Genomic DNA, 12,477 nt, shown 5'->3' on the forward strand with positions numbered 1-12,477 from the left:
AATATTCAAGGAAATACCCATGACATGATAATAGCAAAAATTACCTCATCCTGCAAGGCATATGTCAATGTTAAACAAAAACAACAAATTATAATACAAAGAAACTAATGCAATTAAGAGATGAACATGCATATACAAAAGATACTTACCTAGAGCTTACCTCTGTTGCATCATTTTGATGCACCTTACTCTTTGCTGCCCTAGAAAGTCTGGTCATTTGCACCCGTTGAAAGCACTTGATCTAGTTTTTTTTTTGCCTTCTAGGAGCACGATATTGAATCTAATGTATCTCTGTGATTTCAGATCCCCAATATGTGATATTCGGTCCTGTAGTAGCCCTCTGAGTCTTCTTTCCAACACCACGGTCTGACCCAATTTCGATTCTTCAAGGCAAAGTTATGCCCAATCTCTCACAATGACCTGATTATGGACTAGTTCAATAGAGCGAGCTTGTACAGCATGCCACGTGTCACTGTTTCCTCCTTTAGCTCTTAAATTGATACACAAAACTACAATCCGTGCACTATCTACCACTTTTACAGAATTCCAATGCGCTTCTCAGAGAGAGAGTTATGACGATTTTCCCAAGCTCGCCTCTTTGAGATGAAATTCATGCCCCTGCAAAAACCCTAACTTCCACAGATCATATCTCTGAAAATATAGCGAACCAAGATCTAAAATTCGGACATGAAGTTCATCAGGGTTTCGGCTCAAATGGATTTTAATTTCGACATCTAAGACTTCGCAGAAATAAAGTTATAGCGAAAATGCCACGATCACTACTTTTGGAGGATATATGAGATTTCTTTTTATAGAGTTGAGAGGGGCTTCTATAGATAATGTTAGAGGGATTTTAGGAGCTTAAAAAATTATTAATTATTGACTATTCAATGACCAAAATCAATGATAAATGCCATGCCACAACCCCATGGGGTTTTAGCCCACTAATTGGGGTTACTAACTTCAATCTTGAATAACTTACAAACCGTGAGGAATTACGAGGAGAGTTATATATCGATATAAAGATATTTTTGACTGGAGTATTCCTATAATGGTTATGAGACGAGAAACAATGAATGATGATGCCCAATGTGCCATGGAAGTTCAGGGTCATCCTTGGTGTTGCTTAGGTTGACTCCATAGTGAACTCCAGCATGTACAAGTGTCTCCAAGCTCAATAAGGGGGTTAACCAAGGGCCCTGTTAAGTGGTTTCAGGCTTCAGCCTCTAAAGGGGGTGACATGTCCATGGTATATCCATCGAATGGTGGGTGTCATGTGTTATAGTGATATAATGGAGTCGCACATGAAGGGGAAGCTTCAGGCCACAGGACATGGTACAAGGGTAGCCAAAAAAGGGGAAGCCCTCACTTTGGTACATGACCCTAGGAAGGAGCTATCATGGTACATGAGTTACCCAGACCTTTGTTTTTCCACATTTCTTCATATGCCTTTTGCCTTTTATTGATCTTTCTTTTATAATTGTTCTAGGCTTTAGGGGATGAGACCACGATGTGTGGGATATAGCAATGAATCCCCCTCTCTTGGTATGGTAGTTCATCACCCACCAAGAATTGGGTTAATCATGGGTTTCTTTATGATGGAAGGGGCTCGCATAGGGCCCTAGGACCCAGGGTGATGGCCATAATGATAGGGGTTAGAGCTCATGTTTGGCTTTTACCCACGTGCTAAATGTTTATGCCCCAGCAATCTTTTGCATTTTATGGTACAATTTTCTATTGAGAGTGGCCAAATATGCTTTTTCTTTTGTTTTTAGTTGCATCAACCTCCGGGGCATCGTTCTAGGCCCGACTAAGGTGCGGACGAGTGGAGGGGGGAATGTTGAGAAATCAATGTTTATAGGGATTAGGGTTTGATTGCTCTTTCTTGACAATTACTTGTGAATTATGTTGCCTTCTTTTACTTCTTAATTAGTTTATCTTTCATTAAGCAATTACCAAATTATATGTATATGAAGACCACAAGAACAAGATGCACAAGATGTAGGGACTCATTCAACACAAAACCCAAGGAAAAACTTTTTCTTCAATAGATTCAAATCAAGATGAGACACTTCCAGAGATCTTAGACCTAGACAAAGACCTCCAACCACCAAGTCAACCCTTCCCTTCAATAGATGATCCCTGACAAAAATTCTAATTGACAACTCCCCAACAGCAACTTCAATGCAGAATTTTGTTCCCCAACAGCAGAACTTTGACCCCCAACAACGGAATTTCGGACCGGTAGTAGACACAAAATTTCGGCCCTAGCAACTGCTAAGAAACTTCGCGTGTGTGAGAGATAGATAGCCCAGAAACTCGAATTAGGTCTTCCCAACAAATTTCATCCACCAACTACTTCGCTCTCTTTTTTGCCTTTCTTCCTTGAAGATCGAACTTGTTCAGTCAATGCTCCAAATAGGTTGAATTGCCTCTCTTTATATAGCTTTTTTGTTGGGTCAAATTGCCCTAATGTAGGCTGACTTCATGGGGACAGGGTCGACTTGGTGTGAAGGTGACAAATAACCTTGTTGACTCAAAAATAATTCTTTTTATATGATACAAAAGCACAAGAAAGGTCTAATAAAAATGACGATGACTCTAATGACTCGAAACAAAACCTAGAAGCCTTCAATGGAGGCTTTGACCTAGAACACATTGACCCAAGCATGAAACCCATGCTTTAATAAGGCATTTTCTTTAATAATAACATTTATTTTGACAAGTACAATTATGAAGACCAAATGGCAAAACTAGTTGCATTCGTCAACAAGGAAGGCTAACTCCTTGTGGACCCAAGGGACAAATGTGGCCCTGGATGGGAAATATGATGAATGGGGTTCTAATGAGCAGAGGGGGATGATATATATGGTGTTGGAGAGTGGGACCACACAACCAAGATCAGGGTTTCCCATGTAGTGCCATCCCTAAAGCCTAGCAGCGAGCAAAAAGATCCCACGGGACTAGAATACAAGGTTAACCACCAAAAAGGGTAGAGGAGACAAGAGTACAGACCTAGTCCACTCTTTCCGCAAACACCCCCCCCACTAATCCATGCCCAAAAATGTCCATGATAAGCAAACAAAAATACCCAATCACACAATGAAAAAGCCATACCTTCGGGGTTGGAAGGCCCGCCTTTAAACATACAATCATAACAAATGAGCAAGGAACCACATGGTTGGCTTAGGTGGCGGAGAAAATGGCAAATCGAGCTATCTGTTGGCTGCAAGGGGTTGTTGGCTACATGTTTAGGACCATCTAGGAGAAAAAATTTATCGAGTGGTTACCACCCACAAGGTGGCGGGTAACAGCAGAGAAGAGTTGAGAATTGAGTGATAGCCTCAACTCGAAACTTGCCCCCAAGGCCACACCAAGTGAAGTTAAGGACTCTCTACACGATAATCCCAGGTGTGGATTAAGGCAACAACAGGAGGTAAAGAGGGCAACTTGTACATGTCGAAGGCTTAGCCTGTGCAAACCTAATTCAAGATGGTGACAACCTATGTAAGTTGTAGCATAAGAGGATGGGTCACTTGCATCACAGAGCTTTACCAATACGAAGAGAGATTGTCAATGGTCTACCGAAATTCAGAATAAAGCAACAAGGATTATGTAATGGATGCGCACTTGGGAAATCTGTTAAGGTGGCTTTTCCTAGTAGCGAGTAGGTCTAGGGGGGTCTTGAATCTTGCACATACAAATGTGTGTGGTCCTATGTCAATAACATCCTTTCGTGGTTACAATTACTATGTGAATATCAATAATTTCCCTAAGAGGACACGAATCTACTTCATGAGGACCAAGGATGAGGTCTTTAATCAGTGTCGTGAATCTAAGGCTCTCATGGATCCAAACTAGACTGCTTAAAGGGTTAAAACCAGAATAGGTTGATTTGGTATTGAACTAGCCTATTATGGTTTTAACCCTTTAACCAAACAATATGGGTTTCAAACCGGTTAGACTACCCAATTGGTATCAAACCAACAACATGGATCCAAACTGGACTGGTTAAAGGGTTAAAACCAGAATAGGTCGATTTGGTATTGAACTAGCCTATTATGGTTTTAACCCTTTAACTAGACCAGTATGGGTCTCAGACCGGTTGGACTAGCTAGTTGGTATCAAACCAACCTATTTCACCGACCCAACCTGTTTCATATGGATCCATACATCGTGGCTTAGAATGCCAAAAATCTCTTCTTCTTCTTTTTTTGTTGAGTTGCCCCGCATCTAATGGAACCCTAGCCCCCCCTAAAGCTATTTAAACACACTCAGCGCCACTATTTCACCCACACTATTCATTTCAGCGTCTTAAAATTCTTGAGCTAAGTTTCTTGAGGAGAATTAGAGAGTTTTGCGGGGCTGATCTAAGGGAGTTCTCGGGCAGATTTAAAGAGTTTGTTGGAGAGCTACTAGCTAATTTCTAAGGGAGGTTTTGGCGCTTGCTTCAAGGGCTACTTTTTCCAAATATATTAGGGTGTTGTTAGGTGGTTTTTGGTACTAATTGAAGCGGAAAATTTCAGATTTTGTGGATGCTTCTAAAATGTTAATTTCTCTATTGTTTGGAGATGTTTCTCTATTTCACCCACATTATTCATTTCAGCTTCTTAAAATTCTTGAGATAAGTTTCTTGAGGAGAATTAGAGAGTTTTGCTGGGCTAATTTAAGGGAGTTCTTGGGCATATTTAAAGAGTTCGTTGGAGAGCTACTGGCTAATTTCTAAGGGAGGTTTTGGAACTGCTTCAAGGGCTTCTTTTTCCAAATGTATTAAGGGAGTTCTTGGGCATATTTAAAGAGTTCGTTGGAGAGCTACTAGCTAATTTCTAAGGGAGGTTTTGGAACTGCTTCAAGGGCTTCTTTTTCCAAATGTATTAGGGTGTTGTTAGGTGGTTTTTGGAACTAATTGAAGTGGAAAAGTTCAGATTTTGTGGAGGCTTCTAAAACGCTGATTTCTCTATTGTTTGGAGATGTTTCTCTATTTCACCCACACTATTCATTTCAGCTTCTTAAAATTCTTGATCTAAGTTTCTTGAGGAGAATTAGAGGAGTTTTGCAGGGCTGACTTAAGGGAGTTCTTGGAAAGATTTAAAGAGTTCGTTGGAGAGCTACTGGCTAATTTCCAAGGGAGGTTTTGGAGCTGCTTCAAGGGCTTCTTTTTCCAAATATATTAGGGTATTGTTAGGTGGTTTTCGGAACTAATTGAAGCGGAAAATTTCAGATTTTGTGGAGGCTTCTAAAATGCTGATTTCTCTATTGTTTGGAGATGTTTTTCTTCTGAAAATTTGAAGCGAAACTCAAGGTATTTCATGGCATCCATTTTTCCTCTTTTTTCTCTAAAAACTGCTCTTTTTTCTCGAGAAATTTAAAAATTCTAGGGTTTTCTATGCAACGCTTTATTTTGTATTGTAAAAGTTTCCATGGCCCCCTTCTCATATTTTTCTCTAAACAATTATTGTTTTGTAGGGTTATTCTGAGAGAGTTCTTGGCCATATTTCTAAGGGAGATTTTGTAGCTGATTGAAGGGGCAATTTTCAGATTTGTGGGCACTGCTACAAATCTGATTTTTTAATTGTTTGGAGCTTCATATTTTATCAATATTTGGAGATATTCTCAAGGTATTTCATGGCTTCTATTTTTCTCCAAAAAAAATGTTTTCCCCTAAATATTAAAAAATCCTAGGGTTTTCTATGCAAATTTTTATTTGTTGCTATAAAAGTTGCTATGACTCCCAAAAACAAGAATGATTGAGCATGGCTTCATTGCCATTTAGATGAACATGGGATAAAATTATGCAACTATTATGGGAAGGAAGTTAAAGGTGGGTGATACATAGGGTTAAGGAACATCTAGCACATTGACGAGAAGTAAAACCTTGTAAGAAAGTTTCTAATAACCTCAAAGCAAAGATGTTAAGTCTAGTTGAAGCCTACCAACCAAAGAAGGGTAAAAAAAAAAGACTCCTAAGGAAATAATCAAAAGTCAAAAAGATGATGATGCTCTTAGTGACCATGACTTTAAAGAATGTATACCTAGTTTTGGAGATTCCTCCAATTTTCTTGTTAGAGTTGGAGATGAACATACTTTTGGGCCTAGTTCAACTAGTTTGAAGAGGGCACGTAAAGGGATTGACTCTTTCTTTGTACCCTGCACCACCCCTAGTTCCCAACCCACCACTGATACTAAATGGAAGAAGATAAAGGCGGCTTCATATGAATGCATTGCTAGATAGTGGTATGATGCAAAAATAACTTTTAATGCCACTAATTCTACATATTAGCATCCTATGATTGATACTCTAGTTTCATGTGGACGAGACTTCAAAGGCCCTAGCTTCCATGATATTGAAGGGCCACTTCTACAAAATGATGTTCAAAGAATAGATGAGTACATCATAGATTTCAAGCAATCATGGACGAAAACAAGGTGCAAATTATGTCTAATGGATGGACAGATGGCAAATCCTACGCCATTTTAAATTCCTTAATTGCTTGCCCAAAATGCACCATGTTTCTCAAATATGTTGATGAAGAATGCACAAATATTATTTCACCTTTTTGATGAGGTTCTTGTGGAAATAGGGGTAGATAACGTCATACAGGTGACCATAGATAATGCCTCCAACTATGTTGTAGCTGGAAGGATGTTGGAGGAAAAACACCCCACCATTTGGTGGACTCTATGTGCAACCCATTGTTTGGACCTCTTGCTTTAGGATATTGGCAAAATTGAGTGGGTGAAGAAGTGTGTGGAAGAAGCAAAATCCATAACTAGGTACATTTACAACCACTCATGGGTTATGAACCTTATGACAAGGAACATTAGTGGTAAGGAGCTTGTTCAATCAGCAATTACACAAATTGCAACAACTATTTTCATTGCAATCCCTTATTCAACAAAAATCCAACTTGTAAAAGATGTTTTCTTGTAATTAATAAAATGAATCTCAATGGAGCAGAAAGCTTGAAAGGAAACATATAGTTGAACAAGTGTTTGACAAAATATTTGGTTGAAAGAGAAGAGATTGTGCTATTTAGGGAGTCTCACGTGAGTGTTGCAAATGGTGGATGGTGATAAACCTGCCATGGGTTTTGCTTAGCAGGCGATGGATCGAGCGGAAGAACAAATAAAGTCAACATATGACCTTTACATGCAGTTGGATACTACTAAAATCCAAGGTATGTAATTTCGACTTTCAAAGCTTATAAGTTTTTTCATTCATTAGAAATGTTGGAAATACTAAGAGTGGGGGTGAATCGGTGTTTTTCTTCAATAAGTTAATTTTAACTTCACAGAGCATTAATTGTTATTAGCATCAAATAAACATAGAGAAATCATCAACACCATTCAACAATGAATAACAATAAAAACAGTACACCAAATATTTGTTGGTGGAAACCCTTCCGAGAGAAAAATCATCAAACACTTCTTAATATTTGTCTTCAATAATTTAAATCACTTAAGAAGCTCCAACTTCCAATATTTTCAGCTTCAATTGAAGGAGTCTCCAACCCCTTGGTTTACCAGCTCCAACGCCTTGGTTTACAGGCTCCAACCTAAAGCATGCTCCAACAACCTGTTTACCTACGGTGACTAAAAGGACGCTCCAACGCCTTGTACGGGCTCCAACCTGCCCTAGCACCACCCTGGTTTACTAGCTCCAACGCCCTGGATTACAACCTCCAACCTGAAGGATGCTCCAACACCCTGTTTACCAAAGCTCACAAGAAGAATGCTCCAACGCCCTGTGCGGGCTCTCCAACCTGCCCTAGCACCACCCCATCGCCCTAAAGTGTTCTCAGGCTCCGACCTAAAGGAAACTCCACTCTCTTGCCTTACACCATCTTACCACCTTTTTCAACAAGTTGCTACTTGCCCTGAAGGCTCCAAAGTCCAACCTTCAGGTGCACCACGACAGACCACGTTTCACAATTTTCACACTGGATCCACGATCAACACTGAATCATAATAAGCAATCTATTGCACAAACTGTCACTGTCACTGCAACCTGCATAAGTAGCTCTGCGCTTCTCTGCTCCCAACCTTTTGCTAACTCAATGTACATTTAATCAAAAACTTCTGCAGATTTTGTCCTCATAAGAGCTCAAGTCATGCCCTAGAGGCAACATGCACTATTGTTCAACAAGTATTGACAATTCTAACCTCTGTAGTAGTTGCATGTCAAGTTGAACCCCAACTATAGGATACTCAACAATACCTCAAAACCTAGGAACAATATCCTCACTATATTATTCTCAACAATGATATAACCAACAGTGTAAAATATGTAGTAATATATTCGGTAATGTTTTGTTCTTCTACAATACAATTCATTGCACTTACTCTATTTCTTGCTCTAACAACACAATGTCTCGGGTTAGAAAATTTCTGCAATATATATTTGCTGGCAACATACACACAACTATACTTGCATGTAAATCTTAGCAGATAATAGCAGTAGCTGCAGTACCCTCAAGACACAACAGTAATGGAAACATTGATTTACAACCTATACATGGCAGCAGCTCAGTACTTTTGTTCTTAGATCGCAACAATCATTTCAACACTCAGCAATCTCACTCTCAGAGTTGTCAATAACCCTAGCAGACTTCAACATCTAATAATGCTCAAGAACCCATTGCAGCAACCTCATATGATTAGAACATAGACATTGCAAAGGCTTAACAAGGATCCTATGTAACTCACTGAAACTTTGCATAAACACCTTACTATCGAAGATTAGCAGCGTACTTAGACTTGTCCATAGATCATTGCCAACTTTATGAGCAGCCCAATATTAGTCGCAATGTTAATATTATAAAAGGTGTTTAGTGACTGGAAATTCTGGGCATTTCAAAATGATTTGCTTATAGAGTTCAATATCTTTCAATTTGACTATTGTCACAATAGACCCTAACAATAACACCTATAGAACGTAACCCTCATCTTCAGCGAAGAGATAAAACCCAAAACTTCATTTACAGAAGCATTATCAGAGTGTTCTTTGATTAATAAACATGCATATTATACAATTTATGCTCCGCACATTCCAATCATCATCGTATTCAGCTAAGGCTCCTTTGATTTTCATGAGACTTCAATATAACTAGAAGAGAGAGATTTTATGAACAGGACTTCTATTAATTACGTATAGGCCAGCATTATCAGCTTGCCTACGTAATAGCACTAGACTAAAATCGAATTTTTCCACTTTTGTCACAACTGGATAACCAATCTGCGATCGAAGGTTGAGCATTATGTGTTTCAATAGTAACGTTTTTGCGTATGGTAACAAACGACAAAATGTGACTAAGCAACCCTTTTGTGCAAGCGTTGAACCACATTTAATTTAGTCACCACAAACGATGCCCTCAATTGGAAATCACATAGATCAGAATTCCGTCACAAATAAAGACTCTGACTTCGAACTAACATTTCAATACAAAACAATTATATCATCCCATTCGTCAAAACTTTGGTCACTTGGAACGAGGTTCGATATGTATGCAATTTGCTATGGAATAGTGCGACTGCCAGAACTACAGATCCACCACAATTAAAGACTAGCTTTCAAAATGATCATTCTATGGAACGTCTGCTGACTCCTTCAGACTTGCGCCATATTATTTCATCCCACATATATGATACCAATGGTGATCAAGCACGAATTGTCCATAACAACAACTGTGTGTTGTATTCTTGTTATGTAAAAAATAGTTAATTTTAGGTTTATAATTTAATTTAGGTTTAGTTAGGCGAAAGGGCACGATCATAAGATCATGCCCTTTCCCAAAGGGTGTCCATGGCGGTATTTAAGCCGGGAGCCCCATTGTAATCAGACATCATCTGTCATTTTTCATATCTTTTAATAAATATTTATATATCTATTCTGCGTTCTAGCATTTTCTGTACCATCTGGTATCAGAGCCACCACTGCGCTACATCCATCCGCTGCTCAAACTATCGCACCATTCTTCCGCCCTCACTCTGCCACCACCGTCATCCATCAACCGTAATCCGTTTCTCACTGCCACCGTCATCCGTCAACCGTAATCCGTTTCTCACTGCCACCGTCATCTGTCAACCATAATCCGTTCTCCAAACCGCACTGCCACCTCCATTCCATCACGACGGGGACGAAGGACTCGGTAATTCTGTGCGGCCTGCTGTATTCCGACTTCAACGTGCTGCCAGGTCTGGTTACGGTAAACATTCGATTTTTTTTTGGAACGGTTCAAAAGTTAATATATATAAAAAGACGGTTCAAGAGATCTGAAACGGGTTCAAGAGATCTGAAACGTTATAACACGTGATTTAGTTATATATATATATATATATATATATATATATATATATATATATATATATATATATATATATATATATCATATTTTAATTATATATATTATATATATAATTTAATTAAGAGTTATATAATTTATAACTTTAAAATTATATATATATATATAATTAAATAATTATAAATTATAATTATTATAATTTATAATTAAAAAAAAAATATTAATTAAATTAAATTATTAAATTAATTTAATTTAATTTAATATATATATATATATATAATAATTAATTAAATTAAATTATTAAATTAATTTAATTTAATTATTTTAAAAAAAAAAAAAAGGGAAGGAAAAATATTTTCGCTGGCAAATAAATACACGCCTCCGCAGACCCGCTCAATGTCGACAATGACCATGGCGGATTTCCAGAAAAGGTTGTTGGATGCAGAGCAAAAGATAAATAACAACCACGACGAGGTCAGTAAGAGATTAAATGACGTCGAGAGCAAGCTTGGGGAGCAAGCAGACAAAATCAAAAATCTTGAAGATACGACAAATCGAATAGAGATAAAGATGGAAAGTCAACATGTCCAAACAGGAGTAAACTTCAGAGAAGTCTTAACAATGCTGAAAAGTCTGTGTAAAAAGTCGAATTGTACACCCGAAGAGCTATTAAAAGAAGGTGAAGAGAATCAAGAACACATCTCGTCAGAGTCAACTAAGTCCACAGACTCTCATGACAAGGTTGAATCCCCAAAAAAATCAGCGACACACCACCAAGAAGCAAGTAACACTGCCTTTACAAACAAGCAACTTTGGGATACCCTTACTAATCAACACCCTCTTTTTGCTCAACCATTAGCCACATTCCAGAAGAGGGTAAAGGTTGAGATGCCTAAATTCGATGGGAACGAAAAAAACAATGTGGCATGGATAAATAAAGCAGAAGAATACTTTGAGATATATGACATCACTGACGATGACGAAAAGCTCAGACATGCATCCATGAAAATGGAGGGAGAAGCATATAACTGGTATATGTGGTGGAAAAAGACAACACACGTTATTAGCTGGAGGAGATTTAAAGATGCATTCTTCAAAAGATTCCAAGGTGTGAAGGAAGAAGAGTTCTTTTCAAAACTCATCAAATTACGACAAAAAGGAAGTGTGGATGAATACACTCAAGAATGGGAGACCTTAGTAACTCGAGTGCCGGGGTTATCGGAATCTCGTTTAATTCAGTCATACATATCGGGACTTAAAACCCATTTACAAGTAGAACTTGAGATGCATGACATTTCATCAATAGAAGTAGCAAGACGAAAAGCAAAAACAGCCGAAAAGAAATTCGAACAAATATTTTGGTCAAAGGCCGAAAAAACATATGCAAGGCGAAGAACACCTCAGTATGCAGACGCAAAAAATACAAGATATGTTCCACCACATCGTCGTGAAGATGAAAAATCTAATTTGGAAGCGCAAAGGATAAACGAGGGTAAATGCAAGCGTTGTGGTGAAAAGTGGGATCCCAAACATAGGTGTGTTAAAGGAAAGGAACCAAAGAACCTATATAATTGTGAAGCAACCAATGATTCAAACAGTGAAGAGTCTGATATTGAAGAAACAGAAGATGCCCCAGAATTCTCACCAGAACTAGATGACGAAAGTATGCCGCCAGTGTCATTATCAGCTATGACAGGTATATCACAACCTCAGACTCTAAAATTAAAAGGACACATAAAGAAGAACAACGTGGTGGTTCTCATTGACTCTGGTAGCACACACAATTTTTTGGATGCAACCATGGCCAAGAGACTCAATATTTTTTCATTCCCTTTACCAAACATGAAGGTAATGGTAGCAGACGGTAAGAGGATTGAAAAAGTGGGGAAATGTCATAAGGTTAAATTGCAAATTCAAGACTTCAATTTAGAATCTTCGTTTTTCACAGTACCATTAGGAGGAGTAGATGTAGTCTTAGGTGTCCAGTGGTTACGAACCTTAGGTACTTATGCCGCTAACCACCAAGTACAATTTATAAAATTCAAATGGGGAGGTCAAAAGTACAAATTACATGGGTTCCAAGCACCAGAAAATCAAATTGTATCATCATCTCAGATGATGAAGATGATTCGAAGAGGAGCACCTGCTTATGTAGTACAATGTCATCAGTTAGAAA

The 12,477-nt window shown here is 38.3% G+C and overlaps 1 protein-coding gene across 1 annotated transcript in view; it reads right to left on the reverse strand.

The window, feature by feature from the left end:
* The window catches only part of GMI1 (gamma-irradiation and mitomycin c induced 1), a 391,650-nt gene that overhangs the window by 334,253 nt on the left and 44,920 nt on the right, over nt 1-12,477 (reverse strand). The gene's annotated exons all lie outside the window — the stretch shown is intronic.

Source organism: Pinus tabuliformis, chromosome 1_2 (genome assembly GCF_031772625.1).
Source record: "Pinus tabuliformis cultivar Carrire ecotype Pingquan chromosome 1_2, CPIR1, whole genome shotgun sequence".
Classification (NCBI taxonomy): Eukaryota; Viridiplantae; Streptophyta; class Pinopsida; order Pinales; family Pinaceae; genus Pinus; species Pinus tabuliformis.